Consider the following 16951-nt stretch of genomic DNA (forward strand, 5'->3'; position numbering starts at 1 on the left):
CCTTCCATGCCCACGGCAGTCTCCTCCCCTTGACCGTTCTTCTCCACCTGGGTCCGCGGGGAACTTTCAGAGGCAACTCTTCGCGGCGGGTTCTGCAAGTCAGCAAGAACTTGTGCTGCGCGGGGGTGACTTGACGAGGGCTTTGGCAAGTTAGCGTTAAAAACAATCTATGGCGTCCCCCAGCGCCCGCTCTCTGCACATCGTCTCTACGGAGGTTCGTCGAATTAATGAAACACTATATCAAGACGGGAGCCGTGAGACTAAAAAGGAAGGTTAATCATCCAGATCTATAGTTGTGCACTTTCTTGCCCCAGCTTCATCCCATCCACCTCTGAGCTGGATGGAAATCAGGGCCAGTTTCCTCGTTTTTAATTCATGAGTGTATTCACCTTGCTTTTTAGGTGGTACTTAGCTGTCCGTCTGCTAGTTGCTTCTTTCATCCAACTTTCTCTACAAAAGAGTTGGGCACTCCCACATGTTATTTATTTTAAAAGTTGAGATATGATAAACGCCCCATAAATTTACCCACCTAAAGAGTATAATTCAGTGGGTTTTTTTTAGTATATTCACAGTTGTGCAGTCATCCCTACTGTCTAATTCCAGAACATTTTCATCACCCCCAAAAGTAACCTAGTGCCCATTAAGCAGTTATTCCCCATTTCTCCTTCCCCCAGCCTCTCACTCCCTCATTATAAAGTGAAGCTTTCCCAAGATAGAAATTGAATGAGAAAACTGAGATTATTAACTTCGGCCCTTTTTCAGTTAGTAGATTTGGGGAAAGGTGCTGCTGCTGAGCAATGGAAGAAAAATTAAGAATGGGCTGTCCTCTGGTGAGATTACAGTGTCTAAGGATGGAGGAGAAGCTGCCAGTAGAGGAATAATTGCCTCCTTTAAAAATACATAAGTTAGGAAAAAAAAAAAATACGTAAGTTAGGGACTTCCTTGGTGGTGCAGTGGTTAAGAAGCCGTCTGCCAATGCAGGGGACACGGGTTCGATGCCTGGTCCAGGAGGATCCCACATGCCGCAGAGCAGCTAAGCCCGTGTGCCACAACTACTGAGCCTGCGCTCTAGAGCCCGCGAGCGACAGCTACTGATCCCCACATGCTGCAACTACTGAAACCTGCACGCCTAGAGTCCGTGCTCTGCAACAAGAGAAGCCACAGCGATGAGAAGCCCCCGCTCGCCGCAACTAGAGAAAGCCCACACGCAGCGACGAAGATCCAACGCAACCAAAAAATAAATAAATGTATAAATAAGTTAATAATAAAAAATACACAAGTTAGGAATGCATTTTATCCCTGTAGGTAGGGCACGCCAGTGCTTTGGGGCACTTTCACACTTTAGATTTGCCAAGTCCACAAATCATTCCAGTTGAGGTTCTGCCTCAGCAAATGCGAGTTCTGTTTTGTGTATGTGTTTTGGGGGGAGGTGTTAGTTTTGTTTTAAAGTATCCACTGTCCCCAAAGAAAGAAACCACAGATAAATGGCCACTAGAATGGATACATTCAAGACTTGGGTTCATTTCATGAGTATCAGCACCTGCTCTCAAATAGCCCTATGAGCTACTGTGCTCATGTATTAACCCTTGGTCTGAGGTGGAGGAGGAGGATGGGAAAGGGTCTAGTTGGAGGAAATTCAAGAAACTGGGGAAAGGAGTTGGAGAAAGGCTGAAAGGGGAGTACTTTTGGGAGCTGAGGTCTGTTGAAATGGAGAAGGGTGAGCAGATTCAGAAGCAGCAAAGGGGAATCTCAGAAATTTCGGACCCTTAAGCATTTTGTTGGACTATTTGTGCACGCTCTGAAGATCACTTTTTTTTTTTTTTTTTTTTGCGGTACGCGGACCTCTCACTGTTGTGGCCTCTCCTGTCGCGGAGCACAGGCTCCAGATGCTCAGGCTCAGCGGCCATGGCTCACGGGCCCAGCCGCTCCGCGGCATGTGGGATCTTCCCAGACCAGGGCACGAACCCGTGTCCCCTGTATCGGCAGGCGGACTCTCAACCACCGCGCCACCAGGAAAGCCCTGAAAATCACCTTTTAGTGAGCAGAGCTGAAGCTATCCAAATTACACAACAACCACCGTGCTTCTCTTCTGCCCTCCAATCAGGTGAAGTCAAGTTGGTTTCAAATGTTACAGGATATTTTATGCCTGTTGCATGGGTGGCTTGGCTTATGCATCTTTTTTAAAAAAGTAATTTTAAAGTTGAACTATAACATACATATAAATCTTAAGTGTACAATTTGATGAATTTTCACAAAGTGAGCATAAACTTATAACCAGCACTGAGATCAGGAAGCAGAGCATTGCCTTGCCTTTCTCCAGTCACACTGTCTCCCCAGAGGTGACCACTGTCCCAGCTATCGGTGAGTTTTGCCTGTCTTCGTGGTCTGTATACACATGGGATCATACAGTATGTTTTCGTGGGGGGTTTTGTTTTCGTTTTGGTTTGGTATCTGGCTTCCTTTAGTCAAAATTATGTTTGTGATATTTAGCCGTGTTGTTGCATGTGGCTGTATTTCGGCCATTATCATTGCTGTCCAATGTTTCATTGTGTGACTGTGCCAGTTTATCCATTCTAGAGTTGATGGGCATCTGAGTAGTTTCCGAATTTTGTCTGTGGGGAATAGTGTGACTGTGAACATTCTACTACATGGCTTGATACACAGTACACATTTGTATAGGGGATGTAGTCGGGAGTAGAATTGTGCTTAACTCCTCTCCTCCCTCTTTCCTCTCAAATAAAATTCAGTGAAAATTCCTCTAAGGTGAAGGCTGCTCCACCAACTTTCATTTAGAATAAACCAATATCAATGAACTTTAATAAATAATAATTACATTTGTATTTTATGCAAGGCCCTGGTGGGGGGAATTCAGAGACTAAGACCCTCATATGGTTCATAGCAGATGGGGAGATGTAAGAATACAGAATTGAATAGGAGCAGAAGGATGGAAATATCTGATATAAATGGCTCATTGGAAATGTGGGGGAAATTATCACCAAGTAGAGAGATCTGGTTGATGTTTAGGGAGATTGGGCCTTGAAGAATGTGTTCAGGTGGGGGTTAGAGTAAAAGACATTGCAGTTTAGGCCATGGCTGTTGAAGGAGCAAGGAAGTCCAGCAGTGCTTGACACATGATAGCATTGTCAGTCACATGCTTAGAGACCCAGCTGAATGGCAATTTGAGATTGTGCCCTTCATCCAGTGGTTCGTGATTATGAACCAGCCTGGTGATCTCTGTGGAAATGTTGTAGCTCTGAATCCAGACTGGCCTGTTTGAATCTAGGTGCTGCTGCTTGCTGTGTGACCTTTCATATAGTTACTGAACCTCTCTGTGTCTCAACTTACCATCTATAAAAAGGGGATAATAAAAAGCACTCCCCTGACAGGGTTATTATGAGGATTAAATGAGTTAAAACACATAGCACGTTGAGGATTGCCTGGTACACAGTAAGTGCTAAACATATTTGCTGTTGTTTCTTTAATTTATAATTGTTTAAATTTCTGTAGTAATATTTGTACATAGTAAGAATAATGAAAATAACAAAAAAGGGTTTAAAATGAAAGCTAAAACCCATTACTCTTTTCTGATCCTAGCTCAACTATGTCTGTTTTTAGTACTTTTGGTTGTTATCATTGAACAAATTAACTTAAAATTTAGTGGCTTGAACAACTGTTTCATGGTATTATGTGTCCTGTGGGTCAAGGATTCAGGCAGGGCTTGGCCGCTTCTCCTCCTTGTGGTGTTGACTGAGGTCTCTCTATTGCACACACCTGGTGAATGGGCTGGTCTGGAGGGTCCAGGAAGGCTTTGCTTCCGTGCCATGCGCCTTGGCAGGGTTGGCTGACAGACTGGGCTCAGCATTAACTGTTGACTAGAGTGCCTACACATGGCAGCTTCAGCATGTTGGCCCAAGGTAGTTGCACTGCTTACATGGCCATCACCTTCCTCCAGGTATTAATCAGGGTCTGTAGAGAAACAGAAGAGTAGAATGTATATATGTTTATAGAAAGATTTATCATAAGGAATTGGCTCACACATTTGTGGAAGTCGGTGATTTCAAAGCCTGCAGCGTGGGCCAGTGGACTGGACACCCAGGAGAGCTGGTGTTACAGATGAAGACTAAAGGCAGTCTGCTGGAGAATTCCCCCTTGCTCCGGGAGGCCAATCTTTTTGCCCTATTCAGGCCTTCAGCTGATTGGATGAGGACCACATGTTATGGAGAGCAATCTGCTTTACCCAGAGTTTACCAATTAAAATGCTAATCTCATCCCAAAACACCCTCCAAGAGGACACACACAATTAACTTGAGCTATGAGTGCCTCAAGTGAAGGAGTTGGAAGCTTCTTGCCCTTTTATGACCCAGCCTCAGAAGTTACATAACTTCCTTTTCAGCAAGCTCTGTTGATTGGATCAGTCACAAAGCCTGCTCAGACTCAAGGGGAGAGGACATAGACTGGCCACTTGGTGGGAAGAGTGTCAAAGCATGTGCAGCCTTCTTTTTAAACCTGCCACAGTCTACACTTGTTTCACAAATTTGACAATAGCTCTTAACTCCCTGCTAAGGAAGAACTGGAATTTGTATTACCTCCCACCTCTCTTTTCTTCCTCTCCCCTTTGCCTCCCAATATTTATTAGATATCATATTATTTTTATTTTATTAATTTTAGTTCTCTTTTCAGTTACCTTTATAATTGTTTTAAAATTAATTATTTATTTGGCTGCATTGGTTCTTCGTTGCTGTGCGCCAGCTTTCTCTAGTTGCGGCGAGTGGGGGCTACTCTTCGTTGCAGTGTGCAGTCTTCTCATTGCAGTACCTTCTCTTGTTGTGGAGCACGGGCTCCAGGCACACAGGCTACAGTAGTTGCAGCCCCCGGGCTCATTAGTTGTGGCTCATGGGCTCCAGAGTGCAGGTTCAGTAGTTGTGGTGCACGGGCTTCATTGCTCCACCGCATGTGGGATCTTCCAGGACCAGGGCTTGAACCCATGTCCCCTGCATTGGCAGGTGGATTCTTATCCACTGCGCTACCAGGGAAGTCCCTACCTTTATAATTTTAAATAACGTGTTCCACACTTGACAAGGCCATGGCAGGTGGAACGCTCACGTTTGTTGGAGTGTTTGTGTGTGTGTGTGTCTTTGGGAGGGGCAGTGAAGGAGAATAACAGAACTGTCTTCAGTGGGGGACATCTGACAATGAGGCTCTTACTAAAACACTGCAGCCACTAGGCGTGTGAATTGCCTTGAGCATGTACTCTGCGTGAGCAGAGCAGGTGACATAATCCAGCAGTTTTTATTTTCTCTCTTTGGCTTCTAAACTCAGGTACTTGTTTGCCTTTTCCTTTCTTCAGTTTTGCATTTGAAGTATGAATGCTGGAAGCAAATGATATTCTCACTGATGAAGAAGCTTAAAACAGATATACTGTTGAGCTGGATATTTGTGTATGGATGTATACACCAGGAAAACCTGTCAGAAATAAGTATCCTTATGTTTCTTTTGTTACAGAAGCAATCAGTTAATTGGAGAGAGTTATATATTTCAGGAACCCTGTAGCTCTGTTTTAGGGTGGTTTTTTTCCTTTTTTAAAAAATTCATTTAGGGAACTCCCTGGTGGTCCAGTGGTAGGACTTGGCGCTTTCACTGCTGGGGCCCGGGTTCAATCCCTGGTCAGGGAACTAAGATCCTGCAAGCCACTCGGCACAGCCAAAAAAAAAAAAAAAATTCATTTAGTTAATGGAATTGACCAATGGGGCATAGTTTAAGTCTCAGGAGACATACTAATACATTTTTATAATTATCTAATCCCCTGAGAAGCACACAAGAAGAACCTCTATTCTTGTTGGTTTACATTTATTGCATATTGCAGTTAAAACTCCTTTTGATATTTATTTTATCTAATTTTTGGCTTGATTAGAGGCAAGAATGTAAATTTGTTGATATTTGCATTACATTTTTGGCTACATTTGTTCAGATTTCTGTTGGTAATTCCGACTTGTTCACCCTTTGACCTTGGGGAAAATATGAAAAAATAATTAGGTAGAAATAGGTAGAAATCAAGCCTGAATTTATTCATCCTTCCTCCTTTCCTTCCTCTCCCTTCCTCTTCCCTTCTCCCTCTCTTTTGTATTATTCTTAACAGAACTGCTCTTTCCTCTAAAAAATACGTGTTTAAGAGTAGCCCTTTTTAGGGGCTGGAATTGTCCCTATTATGTGATGTTATGACTCACTTTTCTATGAAATACTCCCTCATCTCCCTTCCCCAAAATAGAACCATAGACCCAAGCTGATCATCTTTGTATTATACCCCATTCCAGTCACTACTGTAGCCCAAAGGATATGCTTCTAATATCATTGATTACTTTCGTCAGATTTTTGAACTTTATAGAATCACAGAGTGTGTCCTTTCTTGGGTCTGGCTTCTCTCACTCCATGTCCTATTTGTAAGATTGATCTGTTGTTGTCTTATGTGGCTCTGGGTTGTTCATTTTCATTGCTTATTGTATTCCATTGTGTGAATGTACTACTGTTTATCCATCCTACTGGAGATGTACATTGGGTTGTTTCCAGTTTTGGACCAATAATGAACAGTGTTGTTATAAACAATTTTGTGCATGTTTTCTCATGAACCTCTGTATACATTTCTGTTGGATAAGTATCTAGGAGTGGAATTGCTGGGCCACACAGTTCACCTGTAGTAGGGACTGCCAGAATGGTTTTATCAATTTATGTTGCCAACAGTGGTATGTGAGTTCTAGTTGCTCTACATTCTTGTCAATGCTTGTTAGTGTCTGTTGTCTTATTTTAGCCATTCGAGTAAATGTGTGTTGTTGAATTCCCCAGATGACTAATGAAGATGAGCACCTCAAAGAGAGCTCGTATTCTTTTTGTTTTATGGCACAGTGAGATAGGAAAGGTAGGCCAGTGAAAGAATTCATTGAGACTTTATATCAGTTTCTTAACTAGTCTGGCTTTTCTGTTTTTCCATGCTGTATAATTCATTTCTTGTGAGTTTTTTTTCTTTTAATTGGTAGGAGACGCATCTCAAGAGATTTACTACTAATAAAAGTTTAAAGAGTGGAAATTCGTGAGTAAGCTCTACTGGTTCTGAGAATTAAAGTATTCAGTATATTTAAAGACTGAAATTTTGCTCATGCTGTCTTACTCTTTCAACTTTTCTAATTTGTTAAATCAATCTATTGATTTTTGCTATTCACTGTGAAATTTTTATAGGGGAATTTGCATGGGTCATGCTCTGTAGTTGGCCAGGAATTAGATTTCCACATGAAAATGTAAAAGAAGAGTTGAGTTCTTGGTGCATAATTTTTTTTTAAGATTTATTTTTTATATATATTTATTTATTTAATTTATTTTTGGCTGCGTCGGGTCTTAGTTGCAGCACGTGGGATCTTGGTTGAGGCATGCGGGATCTTTCACTGAAGCGCATGGGCTCTTCTGTAGTGGCATGCGGGTTTTCTCTTCTCTAGTTGTGGGGTGGGCTCCAGGGCGTATGGGCTCTGTAGTTTGCGGTATGTGGGCTCTAGTTGAGGTGCGCGAGCTCAGTAGTTGTGGCATGCAGGCTTAGTTGCCCTGCTGCATGTGGGATCTTAGTTCCCTGACCAGGGATTGAACCCACGTCCCCTGCATTGTGAGGTGGATTCCTTACCACTGGACCACCAGAGAAGTCCCTTGGTGCATAATTTTTTAAAGGAAAAACAGGTTGTCCACACAGGGATAAGCTGGATATTGTGAAGCTTCAGTGTCCATGCTGAAAGTTTTTGCCATTTCTTAGAAAATGAAATAAGTAGTTTTGATGAAACTTAACATATGATTTGGTGGGCTTGAGTTTATTTTGATTTATTTTCTGTTGGCCTTTTGAAATTCATCCTTCTGCTTCTCTTTAGGGCACCTGTTTTATCTTCTCAATTGTTTCTTCTTAAGGATTGTATGCTTCTTTAAGAATGCAACCTGGCTCTGTACTTCCTCAGTGAGTATTTTCTGTCTTCCCTTAAATATTTGTAGGGGTATTACTGACCAAGGGATAGACACTATTTAGACACTATTGGTCTTAAATACTTCTAAGGTATTTGTGGCTACTGTTTGGTTTCTTGGCGGCAAGATTAAATCCTGTGAGGCATAACCTGAAGGGTATTTGGAGAATCCAGGCTTCTGACCTTGAGGGCAGAATAAGACTTCTCTGTCTTCGGAGACGTCACCCTTTGCTCTCCTTTAGAATTATGACTCAGGAGTGGGAGGAGAGTTGGCTGAATCCTTATCATGGAGAGAAGGCTGGGAGAGAAATGATTGAGGTTTACTTACTACAACTCAGAATTTCTCAGCCCTGGCAGGGTTTCAGTCACAATTGGGAGAAGCAACTCAAATAGTTCACTGTGATGAAAGTTTGTGTATATTTAATTTTTTTTTAATGTTGAGAGAATTCAAGGCTAGTTCTCTAATGAAAGTCATATGAACTTACTTGTGTTCTGATATGTTTTTATTTGGGGGAGGTTGGAAAGGGGAAAGCTGTCGACTGGGGTCTGAGAATCGTTCATCATGTTGAGAATGACAGCCATGTGGGAGGGGGACACAGTGTGGAGACACTGCCTTGAGGAACACAAGGGGCTTTTTGTGGAGTGGCCAAGTGGGAGGGGAGTGACTAAGTTACACTTTGTAGGCAATTCAACAGTATTTGTTGAATGAATGTGTATACTTTCATCAGCGGCATACTAAGGCTGCCAGATCTGCATGAGGGTTATCAGTTCATCAGTTTTTATAGTGGTTTAGGTGCCCACTGAATGGTAACCTATCCTGCAGGCGATCAGGAAGTTCATGCTTCCATCAGTTGAAGTTTAAACATTTTGGTTGTAAAGAGATTTGTCCTAACAAGATTTGACCCCAGCTGTCAGGTGTGTATGTGAGTCAGGTGTTGATTCTTAGCACTCTTCTTCACACACACCTTCTTCTGTATGTATGAACTTAGAGGCCTGAGAGTACTATAAGTTATCCTCCCCACATTCAGTAGACTCTTTTTTTTCCAGGAGAGTTTTAATCAGTTTTAGGCTAATAGAGAAAGAGAACTGTTTCTTTCATTTGTTTATTATAACCAACTTCAGGAAACAAAAGGCTACTCTTTGGAAACCAGGAAAAGCTAACTGGAAGGACTTGGTTTTTCTGTGGTGAAATCCCTTGTGCTCACATAGCTTTTTCACATCTTCTAGAGAACCAAAGTATCTCTCACTCAAAAATAGAGGGCTGCTATGTTTGGACTCATTTCTGCCTTTTTTTGGCAGTGGTGTGCCAGTGGTTCACCTGTCGAAGTCAAGAATGAGTAAGAAGTCCTTAAGGACTCTTAGCCAGCCCAGAAAGATTCAGTAAAGTACCTTTAGTACAATGGGGAAAAACTGTCACTTTCCTGCACTTTTCACCTTTGCCTGTAAAAGGAGGAAATACTGCTTTAAGGGCTTGAAGTTTATACAGTTTATTAATCATTTTCTTGGGAACTTTCTCTTTCAAAGAGAAGGTGGTGTAAACCTCTGGCATCACATCCAAGTTGACCAAATCACCTGCTTATCAGTTGACCTCATTTGAGTCCTGACTTCAAGCTGTTCGTCACATGTCAATGTATGTATTTTAGCCTAGGTCCCAGGTAGGGTTGTGAGTGCTGAATTCATGGAAACTGTATCATTCTAAGCATCTCCTTTTCTCTACTTGACCCTCAATGACCCAGGGCCGTTTTTCCTTTCCCATCTCTTCCCCATTTCCTAACCTTTATTTTTGGATGGGTTACACTGAAGGGACTTGATTCAGTAAGGGCAGTGGTTAGGCGCTTGGGCTGTAGGGTCTCAAGTCTACTGCTTCCTGCCAGGCATGTTTTTTGCTTTTGTTTGTTTGTTTTTGTTTTTTTTGCCTCTGTGTGTCTGAAAAGGAAGAGTAATATAATCATGCCATGGTGTTTACATGTGTCTTGGTGTGGGGGGGAGGGAGGGAGAGAGAAGAGGGAGAAGAGAGGTAAGATAAAGGAAGGAACATTTAGGATATAGTATTTCCTGACTGTAAATCTCCCTGGCACCAAAAATCTCAAAAGAGCTATCTTGTTTGCTTATGGCCGGAGAAGCAGAGAAAGCGCCGTGATCCCAGGTGGCACACAGTAGGTCAAAGAAGAACCCTGGGAGCAAGTAAGAAGGCAGAGGCAGACTCAGGGACCCGGGTCCAGTAGGAAACCCCAACTGCATGTAGCGCCACCTCTCTTCTCCCTTCTCTGCATGCTCTTCCACAGTTCTGGCTGAGCAGAATAACCTCTCTCTGCTTGTAACATGGGGATAATGAGAGGTGCCACACAGAGGAGCTGTGAGGATCAATGAGGTAATAGACGTGTGAGCCCTACCCAAGCTTCCTTGAAATTTGATCGTTGGAGAGGCCTGTTGCACCTTCTGCTGCCCCAGGCCAAGGAAACTTTCACAGGCTGTTGAGGATAATAGGATTCCTGGTAACTCTGGGGGGCTGTTGAGGTTGGGATATTTTTCCCCGGGGGGTACTGGGATGGGGAGAAAAATGTTCTTGGTACCATAAGTTTGTGCTCTGAACATCTCTTCTGGGGAATACTCTGGACCGTTGATTGTGCTGAGCTATGCTGGAAGCATGCTGTGGGACTTTTAAGGGCTGGTGGTGCAAACCATTCACCATTTATAACAATGTTTCCAGGGTATGATACGTAAATACCCTTGATAAACTGTGGGCATACTACCCGGTGAGTTGGTGACTCCTTGTAGCTGAAGGTTTGGGGGAAGTGAGGATAGTAACACTGTATTTATAGTACAGGGCCTATGCAAAGACTGGGTCCCATTCAGTTAACTAGTCAACTTTCCTTAAATCAGTGTATTTGTAGACCCTGAGAGTTGGATCTGTTTCTCACAGCAACATGTACTACTTTGTCTGTTCTCATGTTCACTAAAATAAAGAACTTCCGTTCAGCAGTACAAATGAAGAGTGCAAAGAAAGGCAAGTCACAAAGTAGAAGATATTTGTCATAACATATATCCAACAAGAAACTTGTCCAGAATATGTAAAGAACAGCTACAAATCAGTAAGAAAAACAAAAAATAATTTTTAAAATGAGCAAAAGGGCATTCAGTATCATCAGTCATCAGGAAAATGCAAATTAAAACTATTATAAAATACCAATACATACCCACCCAAATGGCTAATATTAAAAAAAAAAATCCTGATAACCAAATGGAGATATAGAAAAGCTCAAACTCTCATACACTGCTGATAGATACGTAAATTGGTTTAACTACTTTGGAAAGCTATTTGTACTTACCCATAAAACTTAACAAACTTACATCCTATGATTCAGTAATTATACTCCTAGATATGTATACCCAACAGGAATGAGTGCATATGCGCACCAGAAACATTTACAAGCATTTCCGTTTCTATAATGGAATAATAGAAACATAATAGAAACAATCCAAATATCTATGATTGAGTAAATGAAGTGTGGTATGATTATGCAATGAAATACTACACAGCAGTAAAAACAAACTACTGGTACACAGAACATGATGAATCTCATTATATTGAGTAAAAGAATTCAGAAATAAGTGTATATATAGTATGATTTCATTTATATGAAACCCAAAAAGAGGTAAAAATACTTGATGGTGACAGAAGTCAGAATAGGGCAGAAGTGGCACAGGGATGTATTTACTAGGAAGGGGCTTGGGGGCACTTCTGGGGCCTTGATGATGTTCTCTATCTTTGATCTAGGTGCTGATGACTTGGATATGTTCATTTGTAAAAAAAAAAAAAAAAAAGATTCATCATGATATTTAAGGTTTATGTACTTTACTGTATGTGTGTTTTTCTTTAATTTAAAAAGTTTATTAAGATCAAGCATTTAAAAATAAATAAGCCCCAAATTAAAACAAACTAATAAGGCTTATTGGCTGCATAAAAGAGAAGCTCATTTCAACTGGCTTAAACTAACATCAACAATAAGAAATTTGACCAAAACAAATAAACAAATGAACAACAACCAACCCAATAAGGATTTGTTGGAAGGAAGGAATCCAGTGGAAACCCAAGGGCATGGTAGCCCAGCCAGTCTTCCTGGGAACTGGGGAGTTAGGGCTGGAAGTTATGGTTTCTTTTGGACACTCATAGTATCTTGTCTCTAGCATTTGCACCATTCTTTGGTGTTTCTCTACAGACCACCTTTCTCTGTTTCAGCTCACACGTGGTAGAACATGGAAGCACAGTCCTTGCTTATCATGACCTCCCATTTCAAGCCTAAGTTTTTTGTACCATGTGGTTATTAACTCTTTCTAGCCCTCTCTCATTCCCTGCTGATCAGCTTAGCCTATGCCTCCTTTTTCCCTCTTAGAATGGGAACCATTGTGTTGTTCCAGTCAGCTGTGGTCAGAGAGTCTGGGATCAAATAGAAAACACAGGGCTTCCGTGGTGGCACAGTGGTTGAGAGTCCGCCTGCCGATGCAGGGGACGCGGGTTCGTGCCCCGATCCGGGAAGATCCCACATGCCGGCTGGGCCCGTGAGCCATGGCCGCCGAGCCTGTGTGTCCGGAGCCTGTGCTCCGCGACGGGAGAGGCCACAACAGTGAGAGGGCCACGTACCGCAACAAAACCAAACCAAACCAAACCAAACCAAAAAAAACACAGAGCAGCCAAGGCTAAGGATGGGTGGATTTTTCTAAAAAGGGCATTGTATGTGGGAAGAAAATGGTTGCCATCCTACCACATGTTCTGCTGAACATCTGCTTCCTCCATCTTTTCAAACCACTATTTGGAGCAGGGAAAAGAGTCCCCAGGAAATTCTTTCTTCCCACCCAACCAAATCAGACTGTCATGGTCTGCCTCCAAACAGGATACCCCAGCAGCTTGGCCCTAATTTCTTGTGGAGCCTTCTCTACCACAAACTAGTCTTGTAGAAGGAGCTGTTGTTACCTTGTACTATTTTGCGATTATGGAATAATTTCCCAAATGCATGCTGATGTACACCTTCTGGGTGTAGCTTTGTATCAAATATTTTTCCTAACTTGATTTGAACTTAGCAATGCAGACAGCTTTTCTGATTATCTATTATGGGTTTGCTAACCCTAGAGGAGGGAACCGTGGGCCCCCAGATTTAGGACTTTTGAAGGCAGAGTATAGCACTATCTCTTTCCTAGTCCCTTGGATAAGCTGTGGATTGTCTGTAAACCTTGACTTAGTGTATGCCTGAGTGGAGTTCTTTAGAATTGCTCTTGACCTTCCCCTGGGCACCTTCTCACTCTGCCTTGTTTTCACTGTTCCCTCCTAATTAAACAGACTCTTACCACAGCCTCTGGATATGACAACCTGTCAGCTTAGTCTTAGTTAGTGTTCTGAGTTTCTCTGGACTTCTAGCTTGCCAAGACCTCATCGCAAATTTGCAAGAGGTGGTGTTGAATATTTTTCCTTCAGAAATTAAGTTTTTAAGTGAATTCATGTATATTTTTTATCAGAGTAGCTATGAGAGGAGTATTAACTTTGGGCATTGTTTTTCTTCACCTTCTAGGAAAAAATTTGAGAGATCTAATAATTTTCCTGAAGTTCTGTTCTAATTGATCATTTGAAAGACTATTTGCATCATCAGATCTTATACCTGGTGAGTTAAGATTTCCAGGCAGGGGCTAATACTAAAAGTTGAAAATGAACCTAACCTAGACTTTTAAAAGAATGATTTCTACATCCCATAAAATCTCAGGCAGTTACATTTCCTTGTTTTGCTAGGAGACTGTTATGCCAGTTAGATTTGTAACCTTGTTTCTTGTTTTATCCCCACATCAGTTAGAGATTAATTAATTACATGCCAGTGGAAGGGTGAGCTGTTGAACCTTATCTTCTTTGAACCTACTATTGTTCTCAACAAGGTCTTCTAAAAGTCAGTCAAACAAGTAACTTAAGTTTTCCCCTTCCCCTTAAAGCACATATTTATAAAAGTAAAAACTTTAATTAGAAAAAGGCAGATGTTATTTTCAGTTTATTATATTCTTATGCAGATGGTTAGCATGAAAATTCACTGGCACTAAGACCTACACATTCATCCACCCTTATTAGGCTGCTCTGGGTATTAATTATTCCATTGAGCATTGAAACATTTTTTGAAACAAAACATTGGCTTCATTTCTCAACTTAGACGAGATGATGCTCAGTGGATTAAAACAACATATTTTAATTTTTTGTTCACATTCCATGACAGCTATGGCTCTGCTCCAAGGGTCTTCTTTGCTCTAGATCCAGGCTAAATGAGCCACCCAGTCTGGGACAGAATCTCATGGGGGTAAGAAAGGAAATGACCAATCCATTCATGGCTATTACTGCTTCTGCTTATATGATACTTCCACTCACATCCAGTTTGTTGAAGCAAGTCACATGGCTAAGCCTACTAACAAAAGAGTAGGAAAGTATAATTAATACTTCCATCTGGAGACTCTATAAGTCACATGGTATATGAGGTAAAATCCTCTTAGGGGGAGGGCGGCAAATAATTGAAACAACAACATAATCTACCATAGTGGAAAACTATTTAATTCAAAGAAGTTTAATGGCTTGTATGCTGATTCAGAAACAGCTTTCGGAATTGATTAAATCTGTATTTCAGGGTTTATTTTGAAAACGTTATGCTTCAGAAATCTGCCTAGATATGGAAAACAGTGTCTAATTTTTGTATAGGACTGATTAATCTTTTATGAGCTGCAGAGCTGTACCCACAATTCGGTAACTTTCCACTCATGGTTTTTCAAAGGTCTAGATCTGTATTTTAATCAAGAAATGACTCTTCTTACTCTCTGGACTTTTATGTCTTGATTTTCCATGTGTTACTGCTATCTTATTGGTCATTGTCTTTTGTTTAATTGTCTGAATTTAATATGGTCTTGGCAGTCAATTAAAGGCAGACTGTCAAGAGAAGGGTAGAGATGGGGCCTTTTGGCAAAACTAAAATTTATTAGGGCCTAGTAAATATTCCCTGGTATTTTTCTTTCACAAGTGAAATTTCTGAGCTTTTGCTAATATTCTTACTGGGAAATTTCTGTCTTATTTAAAAAATACAAAATCAGAATCCTTTAAAGAAAGATGGCAGATTATAATTATACTTACGGAGAGATGTAGAACTTTAGTGCCTTGATTGGTTATTCACCATCTACATGGTGGAGAGATTCAGAACTCTGTCGGGGTGGGGGGAGCTTGGTCATTCCTCCATGTTTACCCTCACACCCTTTGTATAAACTTGGGGACCATCTGTTTAGGCAAGAGAGTCTGGATAGTTTCTGTAATTTTTATGAGAATGCTGAGATTTGTTCTGCAAGTGGACCCTTGATTGGTGACATTGAATGTTGCAATCTAGGTTCTTCCTGTGCACTTGGCTGCCCCAGCTGTTAATGAAAACAGAGAAGTAGTGCTCATTCATGAAATTCTAAAGGATCTTACACACCATTTCCATCAGAATATTGGGTACTTGGAATGTTGTACTTTCTTTAACTTCTATTTTCTTTTAAGGAATTAGATGTATGATATCTTCAGCTTACATTGTTGAGGGACAGTAAAGAGTTTAAGAAAACCCACAGGAGGGGCTTCCCTGGTGGTGCCGTGGTTAAGAATCCGCCTGCCAATGCAGGGGACATGGGTTCGAGCCCTGGTCCAGGAAGATTCCACATGCCACGGAGCAACTAAGCCCATGCACCACAATTACTGAGCCTGCGCTCTAGACCCTGCGAGCCACAACTACCGAAGCCCGCATGCCTAGAGCCCGTGCTCCGCAACAAGAGAAGCCACTGCAGTGAGAAGCCTATGCACCACAACAAAGAGTGGCCCCCACTTGCCACAACTGGAGAAAACCTGCGTACAGCAATGAAGACCCAGTGCAGCCAAAAGAAAATAAATTAATTTAAAACTAAAAGAAAACCCACAGGAAAGTCTCACACATTGTGATCCCTTTTATGTCTCTCAGCAGCCTTTTAAAAAAATTATTATTATTATTTTTAACATCTTTATTGGAGTATAATTGCTTTATCATGGTGTGTTAGTTCCTGCTGTATAACAAAGTGAATCAGCTATACATATACATATATCCCCATATCTCCTCTCTCTTGCGTTTCCCGCCCACTCTCCCTATCCCACCCCTGTAGGTGGTCACAAAACACCAAGCTGATTTCCCTGTGCTGTGTGGCTGCTTCCTACTAGCTGTCTATTTTACATTTGGTAGTGTATATATGTCCATGCCACTCTCTCACTTCATCCCAGCTTACCCTACCACCCTCCCCATGTCCTCAAGTCCATTCTCAACGTCTCCATCTTTATTCCTGTCCTGCCCCTAAGTTCTTCAGAACCATTTTTTTATTTTTTAGATTTCATATATATGTGTTAGCATACAGTATTTGTTTTTCTCTTTCTGACTTACTTCACTCTGTAGGACAGACTCTAGGTCCATCCACCTCACTACAAATAACTCAATTTTGTTTCTTTTTATGGCTGAGTAATATTCCATTGTATGTATGTGCCACATCTTCTTTATCCATTCATCTGTCGATGGACACTTAGGTTGCTTCCATGTCCTGGCTATTGTAAATAGAGCTTCAATGAACATTCTGGTACATGACTCTTTTTGAATTATGGTTTTCTCAGGGTATATGCCCAGTAGTGGGATTGTTGGGTCATATGGTAGTTCTATTTGTAGTTTTTTAAGGAACCTCCATACTGTTCTCCATAGTGGCTGTATCAATTTACATTCCCACCAACAGTGCGAGAGGGTTCCCTTTTCTCCATACCCTCTCCAGCGTTTATTGTTTGTGGATTTTTTGATGATGGCCATTCTGACTGGTGTGAGGTGATACCTCATTGTAGTTTTGATTTGCGCTTCTCTGATTAGTGATGTTGAGCATCCTTTCATGTGTTTGTTGGCCATCTGTATATCTTCTTT

At 41.5% G+C, this 16951-nt stretch overlaps 1 protein-coding gene across 3 annotated transcripts in view; it reads left to right on the forward strand.

Annotated features, from left to right (window-relative positions):
* The window catches only part of KANK1 (KN motif and ankyrin repeat domains 1), a 193808-nt gene that overhangs the window by 820 nt on the left and 176037 nt on the right, over positions 1-16951 (forward strand). The window lies entirely within an intron of this gene.

The sequence above is a fragment of the Pseudorca crassidens genome, chromosome 7, assembly GCF_039906515.1.
Source record: "Pseudorca crassidens isolate mPseCra1 chromosome 7, mPseCra1.hap1, whole genome shotgun sequence".
NCBI classification, from domain to species: Eukaryota; Metazoa; Chordata; class Mammalia; order Artiodactyla; family Delphinidae; genus Pseudorca; species Pseudorca crassidens.